This window comes from Lissotriton helveticus, chromosome 5_1 (assembly GCF_964261635.1).
Source record: "Lissotriton helveticus chromosome 5_1, aLisHel1.1, whole genome shotgun sequence".
NCBI classification, from domain to species: domain Eukaryota; kingdom Metazoa; phylum Chordata; class Amphibia; order Caudata; family Salamandridae; genus Lissotriton; species Lissotriton helveticus.
Genome location: NC_136065.1, coordinates 922,197,784 through 922,218,691, shown reverse-complemented (window position 1 = coordinate 922,218,691; position 20,908 = coordinate 922,197,784). Strand labels below are relative to the sequence as shown.

The 20,908-nt window shown below is 49.1% G+C and overlaps 1 protein-coding gene across 1 annotated transcript in view; it reads right to left on the bottom strand.

Moving 5' to 3' along the window:
• NOC3L (NOC3 like DNA replication regulator) overlaps window positions 1-20,908 on the bottom strand; it is a 493,023-nt gene that overhangs the window by 134,633 nt on the left and 337,482 nt on the right. The gene's annotated exons all lie outside the window — the stretch shown is intronic.

The window sequence follows — 20,908 nt, the reverse complement described above, 5'->3', positions numbered from 1 at the left end:
GACTCAAGCTCAAGTTGACTGTAGCAAAGACCCAAAAAAGCCCCAAACACTACTGGAGTAAGGACTGACAGGACTGTGCAATGAAATCCGGCACTGTACTCAAATCAAACCAGTGCTGCAGGCATCATTACAATTTAATTTTGAGGGTCATTTATTGGAAAAAAATACACATGGAACTGAGCACACTCACTGCACTTCGATCCATGCATTACTTTGACCCCACAGGCAACAGTTCAAGAGATTATGCTTTACAGCTTTGACTATTAAAAGAGTTATTTAAGTCATAGTTGTTAATATGACTTGGGGTAAAGATGTAAAAGGAAAATGCTACTTACCAGTATGCATCTGTTCTTGGCATGTAGAGCTGCATAGTTACACAATGTGCATAGATCTCCACCTAGTGTTGGGCCCGGATGTTTGCAGTTTGTTTTTGTCCTGAAAAGTTATTTGGAAGTCACGAGATAGGTGACTCTTCCTTTGGACCACATCGCGCATGGGCATCGGCTCAATCCTCAGATTATTTTTCGCCATTAGGGAAATGATGGAGCTTTGCAAGAAAAGGAAGGATGTCCATGTAAGCTGTATCTAATTAAGATAATACTGGAACAGGAAAGGGTAGCCGGGGAGGTGGGTGGGCGTGTGTAACTCTTCAGCTCTACATGCCAAGAACAGATGCATACTGGTAAGTAGCATTTTCCGTTCGAGGCAAATGAGCTGCAGATTACACACTGTGCATAGATTGTATAGCAGTACCCACTCTTAGCGACGACCACCCCTATCTGTTGCAGTAGTTTGAAATAATGTTTTGAGAACAGCCTGGCCCACATTACCTGGCCCACATTAGCTGGTTGTTTGGTTTGCACATTTACACAATAGTGTTTGGTGAATGTGTGCAGTGTAGACCATGTAGCTGCTCTGCAGATGTCATCTAGGGGAATGTTCCCTAAAAATGCCATTGAAGCCCCTATTTTCCTTGTAGAGTGGGGTTTAGGAGGAACAGATCACGTACGTTTAGCTTTGTGGTAACAAATCTGTATGCGTTTAACAATCCATCTAGCTATCCTAGATTTTGAAATGGGATTACCCTTATGTGGTGGTGAGAAAGACACAAAAAGTTGTTTGGTCTTACGAAAGGGTCGTGTTCACTCGATGTAGTATAGCAATGCTCTTTTGACATCTAGAGTATGAAGAGCTCTTTCTGCTACTGTCTGTGGCTGCGAGAAGAAAACAGGCAGTTCCACAGATTGATTGAGGTGGAAGGGGGAGTTTCTTGAGTTCGCCGCCACTGCCAAGAGTCATTTTTGGCAGCAAGGAAGGAGCGGGGACACCGTTTGGCACAAGGACATTGCAGCAGCGCCGCAGAAGCCGCCGCAGCCGCGTTGGGACTACACTTCCCAGCAGTCTCCGCGGCGCGGCGTAACTGACGCTGCAAGATCGCGCCAGGAGGCACATTGAATGGGAGCAACCCTCCGCGTCGCGGGACGAGCCGGGCGAAGCCCGGGCCAAGGGCGGGCCCGTTTAAGCCCGTTCAAGACCGGCCAAGGACGGGACGGGCCACCCATCTAACATCTACACTTGGACAAAAAGGTTAGTTTCGCCTATTAAGAAATTGGATGTGATTTAGTAATTACCACTATACGTGATTAAACATCTAGGATATAGTGAGGATGTCTACCTCTCCGGATGCTGGCCAAAGTAGCAGGAAATCAACGGGAGGTTCATTATTGGGAACTCTAGACAATTTCCTTATCAGGGTATCAACTGCACTTGCTAAGGATATAGAACTTTCTGAGAAAAGACTATCCTTGGACATACCCTTTGACAAAAGATCATCCCTGGGCCCCCTGGCAGGAGCCAGATCACCGATACATATACCAACTGACTTACAGGGTTCGCTTCCTCCGTCTGGAGTGGAGGCAACTACTTTGTCGCCTCAGCTAGTAACCATCTTAAATATAAGTGATACCTCTTCCTGCCAGTGATGCAGGTAGAGCCCCATCCCCTAATATTAAAACTCGTTCAGCTGGCCAAGTAAAAGCAGGTCTGGTCCAGCAGAAGGGGGGGTGCAAGTAAAAAGGAAGCGCCCTGGGCCTCAAACACTTGCTGGGGGGAAAAAAAGCAAAGTCTGGTAAAAATATTGCTCCTGCTGATGATCCAGTAGCGACGCCATCATCTTGTCCCACACAACATGGATTGTTGGATAAAAGCGGGCAGGGACGTCACCTGGATAATATGGGGGAGAAACCACACCTGGACTTGGGCCCTTCTTTTTGGAAAAGATTGGAGGGCACTCTTAAGAAGATATGTCATCCATTACATGAGCGATTGGACTCTATCGAAAATAGATTAGTGTGTCTTGAACTTTCGCTGGTAACATCTCAGAAACATGCAGGTTGAAGGCACAGTGCCCATATTGGTTGGGCTAAAACCCCTGTAGCCCAGGGTTCCACTTGCCCTAGTAGTGGTGCCGGGATAGGGCAGGGCGGTAGACCTATCTTTTTTTTTTTATTGTGTAAGACATATATACGTCATAGACAGTAAGTACACTGCGTCATGCCAACATCCCGGGGGTAGGCCGCGATACAAACAAGCGTTAAAGAATGGCAGGTCTCCCGCGGGGGACTGCCCAGTATATCTTTGTGTCGCGTTTCCGGCCGTACCTGTAAATGATGAGAAAAGGACGGAAATATACAGTGCAACAAAAAACAAATCACATAATCTTACATTTTCATACATGACGACGCAAATAGTCAGTAACTCATATGTACTAGACAACGCACCGCCATAAGGGCGAGAACGGTAGTCCCAACACACTAACTCAACGTTAAAGTATAGACATATTTGCGACATCTTCACTCCCAATCCCTCTCAACAGTGCGAGGGTAACAAAAAAAAAAAACATGGTGGTGCTTAACAGAGCGTGACATACCTAGCTGAAGCGATCATCTTGAGGCAGAGCGCGCAGGGCATGGACAGCTAACGGAAGAAGTGAGCATGAGGCCGTGTCAGCGACAGGGGTATTTCAGAATCACACTAAAGGTGGGGGGGGGGGGGGGGGGAGGGGGGGGGGGGGGGATCAGAGCGACTAGTGTGTCGTGTAATCAGTTGACAAGGCAGAACAACAAGGTAGATGGGTACTAGTGGAAGCAGAAGTGGTGCACGGGCAGTGCGTCTCGCAGGCCACAGGAGCAGTCTCTCCGGCAGCACGTAACCCTCCAGAAGGAGCGCTCTCGTGACCGGGGGATCCTAACCCATATCATCAGAGACTCCCACGTCAGGGGAGCTTGCAGGGGTAGCAGAGGCTGCTCTCTCCCTAGCCCATTGGAGGAATGGCTCCCAAATATCATTGGGTCTGGTTGCCGTAGGCATCGATTCCCAATAGTGTGTGAGTTGTGTTTGACCATAAGTCACATCCCTGACCCACGCCGCGAACGTCGGTAGAGTCCCACGGCCCCAGTGTATTGCCACCTGCCGTTTTGCATAGAGGAGCAACAGCGCATGTAATTTCCGGTCGCAAGGCTCAGTATCCTTCACATAGCCTAACAGGCCAACAAGCGGGGTAGGCTCGTCCGATCTGCTCAGCATGTGGTTAACCGCGTCGAAAATGGTCGACCAATAGTCATGTAGCTTCGGGCAGGCCCACGCCACGTGCATGAAGGAGGCATCCGCCCCACCACATTTCCAGCAGGAAGCATCGACTCTAACGCCCATGCGGTGCAGCAGCACTGGTGTGCGGTAGTACCTATGCAAGAATTTAAAGTGCACCAGTCTTAGCCTATAATTCGGTGACAGCGCCGTTAGTTGTGTACAACAGTAGTCCCACTGGTCGTCAGTGAGGGGGTCAGCCAAGTCGGCAGACCAAGCCAGTTTCGCTGCTGGCTCCGTGATCGGGGCCTGTTCCTGCATACAGTTATAGAGCCTAGAGACCAGCTTCACGGAAGACGGCCGTGACAGCAGATTATGGAGAGCATCCAAGCGCGGCGGTTCCTCAGGAAGCCGGGCCACAACCTCCTACAGGACTCCCGAAGGGAGTGGTGCAGTAGAGCGTCTGAGAAGGAGTCAGGAAGGTCATCATCACGCGCCTGTAACTCAGCAAATTTCCCGTCGGGATAGAGATCCGCAAACGTCAGTATGCGTTTCCCTCGGAGTGTAATGGCGTCTCCCCTGGTGCAGAGGCACGGCAGCATCGGGTTACCACGTAATGGGATTGATGGCGCATATAGCAGCGGGAGTTTCGCACGGATCCTCAGTTCACGCCAAGACCAGCGGATCATTTCCACCGTGTCGATGTCTTTTGAGGGGCGCTTGACCTCACCGTATAGCGCCACCTGAAGAGGCGACGGGGCGGCAGCAGCCAGTTCCACCGCCACATGTGGCTGGTATGGGGTGGGGAAGACCCAGAAATGCAGAAATTGCGCCTGTGCGCAGAGGGAATAAAGTTTGAAATCCGGCGCACCAAGTCCTCCCTGTCTGAGTGGGAGGGTCAATAGGGCCCAAGACGACCGAGCCTGTCCACCGGACCACACCAGTTTGAGGAGGAGCGACCGCACGCGCGCGTGGAAGTGCGCTGTCATTGGCAAGGGAATATTCACAAACAAATACAGAAATTTGGGGAGTATCACCATTTTCACCAGTGCAATCCGTGCAACCAGGGAAAGGGGAAGTCTGTTCCAAAGCTCCACCTTGCGTTCCAGCCAGTCCACCGCCCTCCCGAAGTTCAGGGACCAGATCTCCTGTACGTCCCGACTCACCCACACACCCAGATATTTCACCTCCTCCGTATTCCAACGCAGGGGGTATTCCGAGGGAGGCTTAGTGGTCGCGTCCGTTAGAGGGAATGCTACAGATTTGGACCAATTTATGGAGATGCCAGCTAAGCCCTCGAATCGCACGAATTCACGGAGCAGTGGGTTCATATTGTCAGAGGGATCCGTAATGTAGAGAGTGACGTCGTCCGCATACAATGAGATTAGCAGACTCCGGGAGCTGAAGCAGATCCCTCTCGCCGTATGGTGCTGACGAATTCTGGCCGCCAGGGGCTCCATGGCGATAGCGAAAAGGAGTGGGGATAGGGGGCACCCTTGTCTGGTGCCTCTAGATACGTTAAAGGGCTCGGATACCAAACCATTCACGCTTACCCGCGCCCTAGGTGCATCATATAGTAGTTTGATAAGCGTGATGAAGTTGAGGCTAAACCCCATTCTCCCCAAGATCTTGAACAAGTAAGGCCATTCCAAGGAGTCAAACGCTTTGGTGGCGTCCAAGAACACCACCGCAGCTCGGACAGACGGGTGTAAGTAGTGCAGGACAGAAAATAGAGTGCGGAGGTTGTGAGAGGTCGCACGGCCCGGGATAAACCCGGATTGGTCAGGAAGCGCTATCATGGGCAATAGCGGTTGTAGCTTGTCGGCAATGACCTTAGCAAAGATCTTGGCATCAACGTTAATAAGTGAGAGGGGGCGGTAAGAGTCAAGTGCCATGTTGTCTTTGTCAGGTTTAAGGAGTGTGATAATGAGGGCCTCTCGCATCGAATCCGGGAGCGAATTCAGCTCAAGAGCCTCAGCAAACAGTGAGTGCAGTTTCGGGGCCAGTTCTTCCACATATGTCTTGTAGAAAGAAGTTGTGAGCCCATCCGGGCCAGGCGCCTTGTTCGATGGCATGCTCTTTATGACCTGAGCTATATCTTGCGCGGTGACTGGGAGGTCCATGTATTGCCTGTGATTGTCATTAAACCAGACCAGAGCAATGGAATCCAGAAAGTTATCTAGGGAATCAGGGACGGCCGTCTGTCTAGCTCTGTACAGGGATGAGTAAAACTCAGTAAAGGTTTTTAGGACTGCTTCTTGACCCACTATCAGGTTGCCTGCGCTGTCATGAATAGCGTGAATGTGGTGCGTGTCCGGTCTATGGGCAATCAGCCTGGCCAGGGTCCTGCTCGGCCTGTCTCCCTCCCCGTACCTACGCGCCTCAGCCTGTTTACCCAGAAATTTTACTTCGCGCTGCGCCTCTTCAGTGAATTCAAGCAGTTTGGCTTTAATTTTGCCGGCTAACTCCAGTTTTGGGTCTCGGCAGAAGGCCAGGTCCAACTCCCTCAGCTCATGGTCTAACCTTGACAGAGAACGTCTAATATCACGCAGCACCCCCGCCTGCCTAGCTATGCCCTGCCCCCGTATTACAGCCTTAAATGCGTCCCACACAATAGCCTCCGTGGAGGCCGACCCTTCATTATCCTGGAAGTAGTTATTAATATCAGTGCGTATTTCCTCAGTGAACACCTGATCCGTGAGGGCATGTGGGGGCAACCGCCAAGTAAACGCCTTGGTAGTGCAGCCAGGGATATTCAGTTCCAGCGCACAGGGGGCGTGATCAGACAGCGATCTGGCCTGTACGTCCACTCTCTCCACCCACGTCGCAACCTCAGGTGTCACCAACCAAAAGTCTAATCTAGACCAGGCAGCATGATGGCATGTTATGCAGGTGCCCAGCCTCTCCCCAGGGTGTCTGACTCTCCACACATCTGACAGTGAACCCTCTTCCATCACATCTAGTATGGCCTGTCTTGCATGGACGTGTGTCGGCCTGGCCGTGCCCTGTCTGTCCAGGTCGTCATTCAACACAACATTGAAATCCCCCCCAATCACAATCGAGCTGCAGCCAAATAAATCAATTTGAGCCCAGACCCTGCGAAAAAAGTCTGGGTCATCCACATTCGGTCCGTAAATAGCAGCCAGAACTATAGGTTTTCCCAGCAGTGAGCCATGCAGAATGACAAAACGGCCTTCCGTATCAAGCACACACCCATGCTCTGTCCAATCCAGCCCCCTCCGCAGAAGAACAGCCACTCCCCTGGCATAATTGGAATAAATAGAGGAATATATCTGTGACCACCTATTTTGTTTCAACCTGGGCGACGGAGTTGCATTAATATGAGTTTCTTGCAGGAAACAAATATCGACATTGTGCCTGGACAGTACCCCATGCATCAGCTTAGCTTTTTTGTAGTCCCCAAGCCCTCTAATGTTCCAGGTCCACATTTTAACCCCCCCCATCCCAGCAGTCGTATCGCAGTGACTGAAGACCCTCCACCACCAACCTCAATACCCCCCGCGTGTCTCCACAACCCGCACCCAATAGCCCCTCTCGCACCAGGTAAGTAAAAATGTAAGCAAATGTGCACCAGCTCAAACCAAAGAACCAAACATACAACCACATATCCCCCCCCCCCCCCACCCACGCCAACCCCCCAATCAGGTTGCGTTAAAACCCCAAGCGTGCTTAGAGCAGCACTCCAGTAAAATAGAAACAACAACAGCGGGAAATACCCCATGGGGGCGAGGTGCTCCCGGCATACACCCCCGAATACTCGGGGTGGCTGCACATCTCAGAAGGTTCACTGCTGGTTAGGAATAGCCAGATCCATGAAAGTGTCAAAAATGTACCAATATTTGAAACAGCAATGTCCCAGACCCAGGACTGCACCCAGCTCACAGTCGACTCCCGGCCATGGAAAAAGGTATGGGCGATCCCCAGGCCAACCATCCAATGTTCAGAAACACGATGAAGCAAAGGCTCCCCATTTAGGTTACCACGTAGAGGGGGCCTGCATCCAGCCAGGCCAGAAGTGTTCAATCATTGTCACTCATACGATCAGCGCTGTCCTCCAGTCTAGGCGATTTCCGGCGGGCCCCGGGCCCACATATGTGTTTGGAGAATTTCAAGGCAGATTTCGCGTCCGTGAAGAAGTGCGCCTCTTGCTCGTGCGTTATTTTTAATTTTGCCGGATACAGCAATGAGTACGGTATACCGGCTTGCATCAACAGTTTCTTGGCCGGTAGAAACTCCTTCCTGGCCGCTTGGACCATAGGGGTAAAGTCAGGATAGAAGGAGAGCTGGTTTCCTTTATGAGTAATTTTGCCCTTCTCACGAGCTAGCCGTAGAACACAGTCTCGATCCTGATAGTTCATCAATTTCGCCAAAATAGGTCGAGGAGCAGCCCCCGTCGGAGGTTTCTTGCCAAGGGTTCTGTGCGCTCTCTCTACCGTGAAAACTTGGGACAGTCCGGGGTCGAAAAGTTCGTGAAGTAAGTCCGTTACAAAGACCTCCATTTTCCCAGTATTATCCGTCTCCGGAATTCCCGTGATTCGAATGTTAGATCTGCGGGACCGCGCCTCCAAATCATCCGCCTTGGCCCTCAGGAACTCCAGTTCGCGCTCAATGTTTGTGACGTGCTTCTTGGTCTGTTGCTGGAACTCGCAGCATTCCGTTTGCCTGTTCTCAAGTTTATCAAGGCGTGTCTCGTGCGTGTCTACCTTGGCTTTGACCGCTTCCAGCTGCGAAGCCATTGCATCCAACTTGGAGTCAATGCTTTTGAGGCTAGTCCGGACCTCCATAATCAAGGCGCCAAAATCAATGTCCGGCGAAGGACTGGTGGAAGGGGGTGTCGCTGCCTCCTGATCTGCCGACATCTGTTTGGCCTTTTGTTTTTGCTCGAAAGTGAGCTTGGGCTGTTTCGCATCTCTATTACCTCCCATCTAGAATATTGAAGCCCCCACGGAGGTCTCGTGTGTCTCCCCACGGTCAGGTGCGGCCCAGTCCCCAAGGGGTCGACAGCGTCGAGGAAGGTGCAGGGAAGACTTAGCCAGGGGCACTGGCGCGTATTCTCAGGCGAACGCCAATCAATGCGGTATCAGGCGGGTGCCGCGGTAGTAGGCGGGCAGCAGGCCGGGGGAGAATGCCGGGCCACACAGCAACAGGCCCCAATTAGGCCCAGCGTGTCACACGGAGCTTTCTGCAATGCGTCCCTCCGAGGGCAGGCAGATGGCACTCACCGGTGATGAAGCCGGGCTCCACGTGTCTAGCGGGTCGCAGGAGTACCAAGGATCCCCCAAAGCGGAGCAGTCTGTAAATACTCAGCCGAGTATGCAGGCAATGGCCCCCTTCGCCTCAACACCTAACCAATATGGCGGCCGCGTCTCCGGGCCGGCTTCAGCTCTCCTCTCGGGCAAAGGGCGACCGGCAAGCAACCCCGCCCGGCCCCAACGCCACAGCCGCAGCCCTACGGCACCCAGCAGCCGTCAGTCAGCCCACCTGGGGTATGGCAGCCGGTCCGCTCCGTCGACGATCAGGCCCGCCAATCCCCGGAGTCCAGTGAGCAGCCGCCGCCCCCCTGGGCACCACAGCGCGCAGCCGAGCCGGTCCGGTCGTCAGCTCCAGTACTCGGGCGCCCGGTGTCAGCGCGCCTCAGGATTACAGCCGAGTGTGCCCTGGGTCATACAGTGTTCGGTCCTCCACAAATCTGGGTCTCACCGCAGCACGAACAGGATCAATCAAGGATTATAGGTGTGCAGCCGGCGGAGCTCACTCACAGGGCGGCCATTTCGCTGCTCGGGTAGCCACGCCCCCGCGGTAGACCTATCTTAGCTGCTGATAAGGTGCACATTGCTAATCCCCAATCGCCTGCACTGTCAGGGGTGGGAAATACAGCACAGCAAAATGGGGTGCCCCAAATTACTTTGGCCTCGACAGTTGCACCCCCATCTCATAATCAAGCAGGGATTGGAGTGACACTATTGAGCAAAGGGAGTAATCAGGGAGACGGCACTAAGATGGATGCCAGAAAGCAAAATCTCACCGTTTTACCCAGGGCTCACAGTGAGGCTCCCTTACCCTACGTTGACCTCCCTCCCCAATCAGCCCCTTTTGTGGTAGTTTTGGCAGGGGTTCCACCAGTAGCTCAGGGGAAACGAGAATCATTCCTAGACCTCAAGCATAAGTGTATTTTCTGGCTTAATAAATACCGTCCATTGCCAGCAAATATGCGAGCTGAAATTCTGGGTGCTAGGAGAGTTAACTGGATAGGTAGGGGTTGTAAGACGGTGGCAGGGGACTGTATCATCATTAATTTTAGAGACCAGGTTTATGTTAATTACATTTGTAACTGGCCTCATAATGATCAGTCTAATGGGATACAAGCTCTACCTTTAGCCTATTTCTATGGACCCCCAACTCCGGTTCCCTTTGAGAAGGATATGTTTTCACAGGGGGTTGTACCAAACTTCTGCCCATTGGGGAATATAAGGCTGTTCAATAGATTCCAGCCCTTGTCGGGGCTGGGGGATTGCGACTGACAGTTTGAACCCCAAAGGCCTATCCCGGGTAGTAGAGCTGGGGGCACAAGGGAAGGGATAGAGATTTGGAGAGGGAAAGTGACCCCCCAGAACAGTGGGAAAGAAGGGAAGGATGAGGGTGGCCAAAGTTTCATGTGCGATGGTAATACCGAGGTCTCTAGGCTAGATCGGCCACTGGCAAGGCAGATTTATGTACAACAAGGCCCGGGGATCTCTCTCTATGGAACGAACTGGCCGCAGCACCTGATGGACCATCATGTCAGACATCTTTTATCTCATGGAACGTGGCGGGACTGGGGTCAAAACTTAACTCGCAGGCTTGGGTACAATTTATTGATCGCTTTGATATTTGCTTGTTTCAAGAGGTCTGGGCGGTTGAACCAATGTTTAGAGTAGGCTACTTGAATTATTTTGTTCCTGCTGTCAAAAAATGTCAGGGGAGACCTATGGGGGGATTAGTGATATGGGTTAGGCATGTCACACCAAGCTCCTCCCTGTTGTAAGCAATGATATTCTCGGGGTTAGGTTTAGTTTCCCTGCTAATTTAGAAATTGACATTTACAATGTATATGCTAGGGGGCTCCAAGGTGGCAAGAAATCTGATGTTGTAGCAGAGTTGGATATACTACTGCAGGCTACCCCTCCTAACACATTGCCATTAATTGCAGGGGACTTTAACACCACTTTTGAACCCCTTGGCTTGGATGATACACATCTAACAGAGGATGAGGATGCTAGGTGGGGAGTTCCTCAACTCAGTACTAAACCCATAAGAAAATGGACCGAGGCCGCAATCCAGTTAAAGGGCCTCTGCATGGGAAACCAGCTGAGGGCTGCCAACGGGCGCACATTGTCTGATAAAATGGGAAAGGAAACTTTCGACAATGGTGCCAGGGCAAGCAACATTGACTATTTACTTGTCCCCCTTCGGATGTGGTCCACCCTTCTGGACATGGAGGTGGTGACTCGTATTGAGAGTGACCATAACCCCCTGACAGCAATGTTCAACCTGGGTCTACATAAGGGGGATGAGGATTATGGGGGCTTAACTCTTCCAGATTTTGCTTTGGCAAATGATGAGCGCCACCTTAAGTGGCGTCAAGTGGTAGACCATCAGGAAACTATTGGTAATATTGAAGGAGATTTGGAAGGGGCACTAGAGGCTATGGAGGAAGTCACCTTGAATGGGTCTCCCCTCAATCTTTTGTTAGAGGCACATAATAGGTTCTTCATTAAACTAAAAACATACTTTTGTAAACCGAGTTCGGGAAACAGAAGAGTTCAAACTAAAAAAACAAGCATTTACAATGCAACGGTTTCGCCTTTGGAAAAGTTTGAGCTATTGGCATTGTAAATGACAACATTTGTATTTATGTGTTGGTTTTGAAAACAGATAAATAAATGGCATTGTCCTTTACATTGCCAATAGCTCTAACTTTTCCAAAGGCGAAACCGTTGCATTGTAAATGCTTGTTCTTCCTTCCTTGCTTCTCCCCTCTCTCCCGTACTTCTTAATTTATTTCCCTCTTTCTTGTCTTCATTCTTTCTTGCCTTCTTTGTCAAAGGCAGGGGTCTGGCAGCCAATGCCAGACAAACTGGCTTTGTAGTTCATTGTTAGCCAAGACCTTTTGATTGTAGTATAAATATGTTTACAACATATTTACTTATAGGGGTTTTCAGACCGACTTCATCCATTAATCTGCGTCATTTACGTTTTTCTTCCACCCACTCCAGCATGCATTAATGAGTGATAAATCAGCCCAATTCTGCCATTGGCTGACTTTACTATGACTATTTCATGCTTCCCTTTCACAAGGAGCACATCCATCCTGAAAGTAGTTGCCTTGAGTGTCAGGCAGTTCTATGGTATTGTCTACTTTTTTTGAGACGAAAAATCATTTTTGCCTTTCCCACTTTTTTTTTGATTTCTTGAACAATAAAGTTGAACAAAAACCATGGCGAAACAAAAGAATTGCCATAAGGTTAGCGACCGACACAGACCTATTGACTTTGTCAATGCTTGTTTTAACTTCTAATTAATTGTTCCAAATGGTGGTCACACATCTTGGATCAGTAAAATAAAAAAATACAAAGTGTGCAAAAGGGCATTATCGAGAAAGCAGTTACCAGGTAAACTGCAGCTGCTAGGCCCAAAGATAAAATAAAATGAGAAAAAAATATGGCGTGGTAGGAGAACAACAGAAAAGCGGTTGGAGAAGGAACCAAATGAACAACCACTAGCAGTAAGGAGCAGAGTGCAGAAAGAAATGAGGGATGAAAGGAGGAGCTGAGTGGACACAGGAAGAGAGTAGGGCGACAGAAGAATGAGTGGAGAATCTAGAAAAGGAATGCATGCAACAAGAAAAAGTCGTTCTGAATGTAAGCAGTGGAGAATACAAATCATCCAGTCAAATGGTAAAGAAGGTATGCGTCACGGGAGGGAAAAACATAAAAGGAAGGAAACCATTGAAAGCAAAGTAAACAGAAGAGACTGACAAGAAAGTCAACCAATAATAAACTGACATAAACTAAAGCCCACTCAATTTGTATTAGTCTCATAAGTCTTGACAAAAAATCAGCTAAAGCGGTCTGTAAACAATACCTAAAAAGTGGATTTGATGAGGTTGAATTTAGGAGGGGCAACACTTGGACTACGATCTAATTTGTCCACGGGTGCGATCGCTTAGTTTTATCTACCTGTATTAATATTTTGAAGGGTTGTTATAGAAACAAATGTTGTCACTAAAAAATGAGACTCCGGCTCAGACCTTGTCAATAAGAATTACTTGGTCTGAGCCAGGGTCTCATTTTTTAGTGACTACATTTCAGTTTCCAAAACAACCCTTCAAAATATTCATACAGTAACTGTAGTGCAATGGGCTCTAGTGGAAGTTCACGGCCGGTCAGCATTTTTAAGGCAGAACACCCGCCCCCTCTCCACAGTTTTGACAGTTTCAGAAAGGCTGTAATTCGCGCTCTGCGTTTAATTGCGAAGAAATTGTAAGTGCACAAACAGGTAAATGCGTATCACCTTCTGTATTTACTTTACGAATGTGTTAGAATATGCAAAAAATAAAAACCTATGCTGGGCATTACTATACTGAAGGCGCGGTAAGATCATTTAGAGTCAGTCTTGACAGAAAGGAAGGATGTCGCAGTCCAGCAGCCTGCAGGAGTAAAACACCTGCGGCTTATCTGCCTTTAGACCCTATACGTATCTCCGCATCAAAAGAAAGAGACCAGCAGTTACTCCTGCGACTCTTTGGCCAGGCTGGTTAACTCGGCTCCCTCGCCCTAGCACTCTGCTCGCTCCAGTGCCGGTGAAGTAAAAGCTTAACATGGGTAGATCCTGTACGTTACAGAGCAGTCGGGGTAGATACAGGGTGTACAGTGGATTAGCTAGACTGCACCCGACCGATGCAAGATCAATTAATCTCACTACGTACCTTGTTGTCGAGGCTCAGCTCACCCCTGGGCCGGCGCTGCACACTCAGCAGGATTTCGTTGCCATCATCCAACAAGCACCTACGAGGACACAGGGGGCGGGAGAGGACACGGACGGCGGGAGGGGGCGGGAGAGGACACGAACGGCGGGAGGGGGGCAGGAGAGGACACGAACGGCGGGAGGGGGGCGGGAGAGGACACGGACGGCGGGAGGGGGGCGGGAGAGGACACGGACGGCGGGAGGGGGCGGGAGAGGACACGGACGGCGGGAAACGTGCACAGGACAGCGAGGGGGGGGGGGCGGAAAGGCACACGGAGGGGGCGGGAATGGACAGACTTTCAGTGAAAGGGGAGGGAACGGGAAAAAACGTAACTCCGCCCTGGGAAAAAATCTCGGGAACGCCCCCGAATCTGGTCCGGCCTTGACGGACAGATCCGGCACTCAATGGCTAGCCTCCATTTATGGAGCTAGCCAATGAGAGCCCGGGGACGTTCCCGAAGTCCTTATTGTCAACAAAGGATTTCACCTGCGCCGAAAAGCTGCGCAGAGCACAGCCTTCGGCAGGCGAAACCCAAAAAGTGGAGAGCTGGTATGACGGCTCTTGCCGCCAAGCTAGGGGAGAACTGGGCTAAGCCTTAAAGACCAAAGATATGGGCATAATAAGGGTGGCCCGTACGAATTATAGGCTTAAGCAACATAGGTAAAATCCAGACCTGGATGGATAATGATAATATCTTGAGTCACCTCCAGGCTGGTTTTCGCCCAAAAACAAGTACCATAGACCAGGTTTTCCGGTTTATACGTTATATTGGCGTACCGTAGTCCTGGAAAAAGGTACCCTGTATGCTGTCTTTGTCGACTTAAGGGCGGCTTTCGACTTGGTCCCACGCAACATATTGTGGAAAGTCCTTGCGGGGTTGGGGATGGCACCTGAACTGCTGTGTTTGATTGTCCGCTTACATGAGGGCACGTTCGCTCTGGTTCGGTGGGGTTGCCAGGGTGAGGTTACGGAGCCGTTCCCGGTGGAGCAGGGAGTGAGGCAAGGTTGCGTCATGGCACCGACCTTGTTCTCGCTCTTTGTGAACGGGGTTGCGGGCTTCCTCTCCTTGGTCCCGACCGATGCCCCTGCGATGTCTGGTGAGCGGGTTCGATCCTCATGTTTGCGGACAACACCCTCATCATTTCAAAAACACCTAGTGGGCTCCAGCTCGCACTGAAACGATTTGAAGACTTTTGCCTGGATAGGGGTTTAGAAATAAATACGGCAAAAACTAAGTTTATGGTCCTTACTGGCCGTAAAACTCATGGGTCTGCCAGACCTTTTAGAGGGTCGATATATATGAATGGTTCCCCACTGGAGAGGGTAGATGCCTTCACATACCTGGGGGTTACCCTCCAGAGAGATCTGGGGTGGTCTAGCCAATTAGATATTGTAGTGCTAAAACACTGCCAGCAGGCAGGCATTCTTTTAAAGAAATTTACCTCTTCGATAACAAAGCCCATCAGCCCATTGTTGGAAGTATACGGGATGAAGGTGTTAAGTTCAGCACTTTATGGTGCTGAACTTTGGGGATTCGAGGATTTAAGAAAGCGGACGCTGGCAGAAAATGAATTTCTGCGGAAAGCTACTAGCGTTCCCATAAGTACCCCGTTAATACCTCTAATGTGGGATCTTGGAAAAAAGGCGGTGCAAGATCTTGCCTTTTTACGACCATTATTGTACTGGCGCCGTTTATGGTGCACTGAAAAATTATGGCATTATGCCCAGGGGCTGAGGGAGATAATGACTATGGATTCATGCCAGAAAATTCATTGGCTGAAGGCCATTCGCTCATTACTCTTTAAACTGGGAATGAGGGAACTCTGGGATGACCCGGAAAATGCCATATTCCCCTCCAAAAAAATTGTAAAAGAAAAGTATTGGGAGATGGTGATCACAGAAGCGAGGACAAAGGGACTCTCCTCGCACTTAACAGACCGATTCATGGAAATTAAAGCCCGACCGAAGCTGGAATTATACTGGGACACCATTGGGAAACAGCAGGACCGTAAGCTCTATTTTCATCTGAGAGAAGGCTCCCTTCCAGTAAGGTCTTTTACAGCTAAATGGGCAGGTGAAAATGGTAATGACAGATGTCCTAAGTGTGGGGAGGAACAAGAGTCACTAAGTCACTTCCTCTGTCCTTTGTATTCAGCCCCTAGAACGATGTGGATTAAGCCTATATGTAAATTGTTTGGTATTCATAGACATCAAGAGGCTCTAAGAATCCTATGTACTGACCCGACGCCCCCAATTGCTGTTGCTACATTTTTGAAATGGGCTTTGGTAATTCGTTTAAAACAAATAGCGGCAGGCATGTGAATATTAAGCTGTTTATACTTGTAAATTTTTTTGTGCAATACTCCTCTGGACCAAATGTATATTGATGAGTTTGTTTTTAGGATTTATGAAATAATGTAAGAAGATATTCGGCAATAGTCTAACGTAGTTTAATATTTTTTTAATATTTATTGTACAAGTTTTAAATGGATTTTTAATCTAAAATTGTGTATTTTATGTATACTTTTATGACTTAATTGTCGAATAAAGTTTAAGACTTTGGAAGGGAGAAATTACTTTGGGCAGGAATTTGGGATTAGTACAGTGAACGACCTTATTATGATGCATTTGCAAGAAGGGTTCTTGAATGGTTAGTGCTTGTAGTTCACCAACTCTCCGCAGAGAATAGCTACTAGGAACACAATCTTCCATGTTAAAAATTATAGTTCACATTTATGTAAGGGTTCGAAGGGAGGTCCCATTAGCCATGTGAGAGCAATGTTTAAATTCCACACAGGTGAAGGTGGTACTCTGGGAGGAATTATTCTCTTAAGGCCTTCCATAAAGGCTTTAATAGCAGGCACTCTGAACAGAGATAGATGCGGTCTGTTTTGCAGATATGCTGCTATTGCAGAAAGATGCAGCCTAATAGATGTGTAGGCTAAGTTGCATCTTTGGAGATGCAGTAAGTATCCTATGATGCGTTGAATAGACACGTCTAGGGGATTAATATTGTTGTTGTGACAATATATTACAAAGCGTTTCAACTTAGCTGCATACCATGCTCTAGTGGTTGGACGTCTAGCTTCTTTTATGACATTCATGCAGTCTGGAGGAAGGTTAAGATATCCAAATTCTAAGACCGCAGGAGCCAGATCGGTAGGTTGAGCTGAGCTGGGTCCGGGTGCCTGATCTCTCCATGGTTCTGTGTTAAAAGGTGTGGAGACAGGTATAATTTTTGGTGCGGTACTACAGACGGTTGTAGCAGTGTGGTGTACCACGGCTGTCTGGCCCACGTTGGAGCAACTAGGATGAGGGTCAGAGAATGCTGCTGTAGTTTGCATACTACTAGTGGCATGAGTGAAAGAGGTGGAAAAGCGTACGCAAATCTGTTTGACCAGTTCATCCATATCGCATTGCCTTTGGACAGCGGGTGTGGATATCTGGCAGCGAAGCTTGGGCATTTGGCGTTTTCGTGGGTGGCAAAGAGGTCTATCTGAGGTTGTCCCCACATCTGAAAGAATGGTTGAAGAACTTGTGTATGAAGTTCCCACTCGTGGGTCTGTTGTGTCTGACGACTTAACAGATCTGCTATGGTATTTTGTTATCCTGGAACATGCTGGGCTAGAAGGAATATGTTTTGAGGTATAGCCCACCTCCAAATGTCCTGTGCTAGTTGAGAGAGTTGCAGGGAGTGTGTTCAGCCCTGTTTCTGTATGTAATACATGGCTGTCACGTTGTCCGTGCGGAATAACACAGCTTTGTTTGCTACTTGCTTTTGGAAAGCTTTCAGTGCTAGGAATATAGCTAATAACTCCAGGTGATTGATATGGAATAATTTTTGTTGTGGTGTCCACCTGCCTTGCATGGTGTGTTGCAGTAGGTGGGCTCCTCAGCCGGAGAGCGATGCGTCCGCTGTCAAGACTATTTGAGGAACTGGCTCTAGGAACAGTCGCCCTTTGGAAAGGTTTTTGGTGTTCCACTACTGCAGAGAGCGATGAGTCCGACCGTCTACCAACACTAGGTCTGTTAATTGACCTTGAGCCTGGTTCCATTGACGTGATAAGCACTCTTGAAGAGGACGCATTTGAAGTCTTGCATGGGGCACTATGAAAATGAAAGAGGCCATCATCCCTATGAGTTGCATGAACACTCGTACCGGAAGGGAGTGTTGTGGCTGAAATTTTGTGAGAAGAGCTTGCATGCTGGCTATTCTTACTGGAGTGGGATAAGCTAGCGCTGTTGAGGTGTTTATTGTGGCACCAAGGTACTGTTGTACTTTGGATGGTTGCAGATGAAACTTGGTGCGATTTATTGTGAATCCCAAGTTGTGTAGCAGTTGGATCGTGGCATGGGTGTGTTCCACACACTGATTGTATGAGCTGGCTTTTATGAGCCAGTCGTCGAGGTACGGGAAGACGTGGATGAGCCGTCTTCGTAAATGCGCAGCAACTACAGCCAGGCACTTGGTGAATACCCTTGGTGCTGTTGTGACTCCGAATGGGAGTACTTTGAATTGATAGTGCTGCCAGTCTATTACAAATTTGAGATACTTCCTGTGAGCTTTGTGAATGGGAATGTGGAAGTATGCGTCCATGAGATCTAGAATAGCAAGGAAGTTGTTTTGTAACAGGAGAGGAAGGACTTGTTGAAGTGTGACCATGTGAAAATGGTCTGACTGTATGTATATGTTTAGGTGTCTGAGGTCTAGAATAGGCCTTAGAGAGCCGTCCTTCTTTGGGATAAGAAAGTATAGGGAGTAAACTCCCTTATTTTGTTGGTGCAGAGGAACTGGTTCTATTGCACTTTTTTCTAGCAAGGATATTACTTCTTGCTTCAGCAGTGATAGATGCTCTTGTGACATTGGACGCTGTTTGGGTGGTATGTTTGGGGGGGTAGAGGTTAGTTCTAAGCAGTAACCTGATTGAATAATTTGTCGCTCCCACCTGTCTGATGTGATGTTGGTCCAGGCAGGAAGGAATTGCTGTAGTCTTCCCCCCACAAGAGTGGAATGGTGGGGGGGGGGGGAAGCGGAGGAAAGTCATTGGGTAGGGGTGGAGGCAGAGCGGGAGTTGTTGGTTTTGCCCCTGCCCTTGTTGTTGTTACCCCTATAACCCCCTCTTTGGTAGCCCTTAGTGAATGTCGATTGACTAGGGGTTTTATAGGAAGTGTAGGGGCTATCAGAGGCGTAGCCTCTTGTGTTGCCTCTATATGATGAGCGACGAAAACAACGTCTGGGAGCTTGCAATCGCAAGGCTCCCATAAATTTGGCTGTGTCCGTGTCTTTTTTCATTTTCCCTAAAGATACATCGACATTAGGGCCAAATAGGTGTTTCTCATCAAATGGCTGATTGAGGATGGAATTTTGCACTTCAGGTTTGAAACCTGAAATACGTAGCCAGGCATGCCTACGCAGAAGGACACTAGTATTAATTGCCCTTGAGGTAGTATCTGCGGCATCAAGGGCACAACAAATGGAAGTATTGGTGATATTTTTACCTTCCTGTATGAGTTCATTGGCCCGGTTTTTATATTTATCTGGTAGATGCTGCATTATGGATTCTATTACATCATAATGTGCCCTGTCATATCTTGCCAATAGCACTTGAGTATTGGCAATGCGCCATATGTTAGCTGCCTGTGACGCTGTGCGCTTACCAGAGGCGTCAAGGAGTTTAGATTCCTTATCTGGTAGTGAGGCCTCACTTGATGTTTGTGAATTAGCACGTTTACGTGCGTTAGATACTACTAAAGAACTTAGTGGTGCTGGACATCTAATGTAAACTGGATCTGTAGGGGCTTCTTTGCAGGGCCCGAAGGCAGGGTGTGGGAAGCAGTCTCTCAGTGTGCACCCGGGCCCGAAGGTGAGGGTGTGACCAAAGCCTTTTTTGAGGGTGTGGAGGAAGGATTGGGGTCGACGGTCTTACTTACGACCCGTTGAGCTGGAGTGATGTCCTCGACGTCTGAGTCTTCGGCATCAGAGGAGCTGGCACTTTCTTCGGCCCGCTGGTCTTCTGGCACGTCGAAGCCCTCTTCAAAGATGTCGTTGGGGATAGAAGCTGACGAGCGAGCCATAGTTCTTCAAGCTCGTCGGTCCCGAATTGTCTTTTTGGAGCGGAAAGAGGCACAAGCAGAACAGTCTTTGGCCTCGTGCTCGGTGAGAGGCAAAGGTTGCACACCTCATGTAGATCTGTGTGGGGAAACTTCGACCCACATCGAGGACACTTCTTGAATGGCATCCTTTCCATGAGCCAGAGAGTAAGGCCCAGCTAGGCCCGAAGGCCTTCTTGGACGACCGGAATCGAAGACTTCAAAGTGGTGAAGAATCGCGTCGATGGGGAGCGCGATCGAAACAATACCGTCGAACTGAGTGAGGATTGCGCGCCGAAGGAAATTTGGTTCCAAACCGGAGCGCAGGAAACACATCTGAGCCCGATGGCGGAAAAAAAACAATCTGAGGATGGAGCCGATGCCCATGCGCAATGTGGTCCAAATGAGGAGTCACCTATCTCGTGACTTCCAAAGAACTTTTCAGGACAAAAACAAACTGCAAACATCCAGGCCCAACACTAGGTGGCGATCTAGGCACAGCGTGTAATCTGCAGCTCATATGCCTCGAACATTGCTGTTTCCCTCAGGTTTCAGCTCAAAAGAAGTGGGCTGTGAAACAGGCTGGAATATTGTGGGACGGATCGATTCCCTGTTTAAGTAATAACCCAAAGGCTGCGGTGAACCGCCTCTTCTTTCTGAAACAAGCATTTTCTAGTATCCTTTTCTAGCAAAGTGCACTAATGTTCTATGAGAAGGTTTGCTAGAAGAGACCAGACAGTCTGGACTCTCCACTGACAGGACTGCCTCGCTCCATTTCCCTTTGCAACCTTCCTGATAAGGAGTTCTGTATCAGGCTAAAAGAAACTCCCAGGAACAGTCATGGTAAACCAGGATCCATGCTGTTCCCGGACTATCTTACAATTTATTCTAAGCAGAGCAAGCTCAGGTTTATCGACACAAACTGGGAGCTCCTTGCTTCTTGTGCTTTCACAGGAGTGACAAAAGGCTTAGTTGGTCATGGGGCAATAAACAGATGCTAAACTCTCTTCTTGTCACCCATAATGATGTCCTTAGGGATCCAGGACACTGTGCCATTGCATGAAAGCCTGCAAGGGAATGAATGCGCCCACTAGAGTGCATCTTCACCTGTGCACACAAGCGCTTAAGTGCAGCAACATACTACATATGACAGGCCCCATAAGGGCATTAGTGCAACAAAAAGATGCAAAGCCTATATACGTGGCA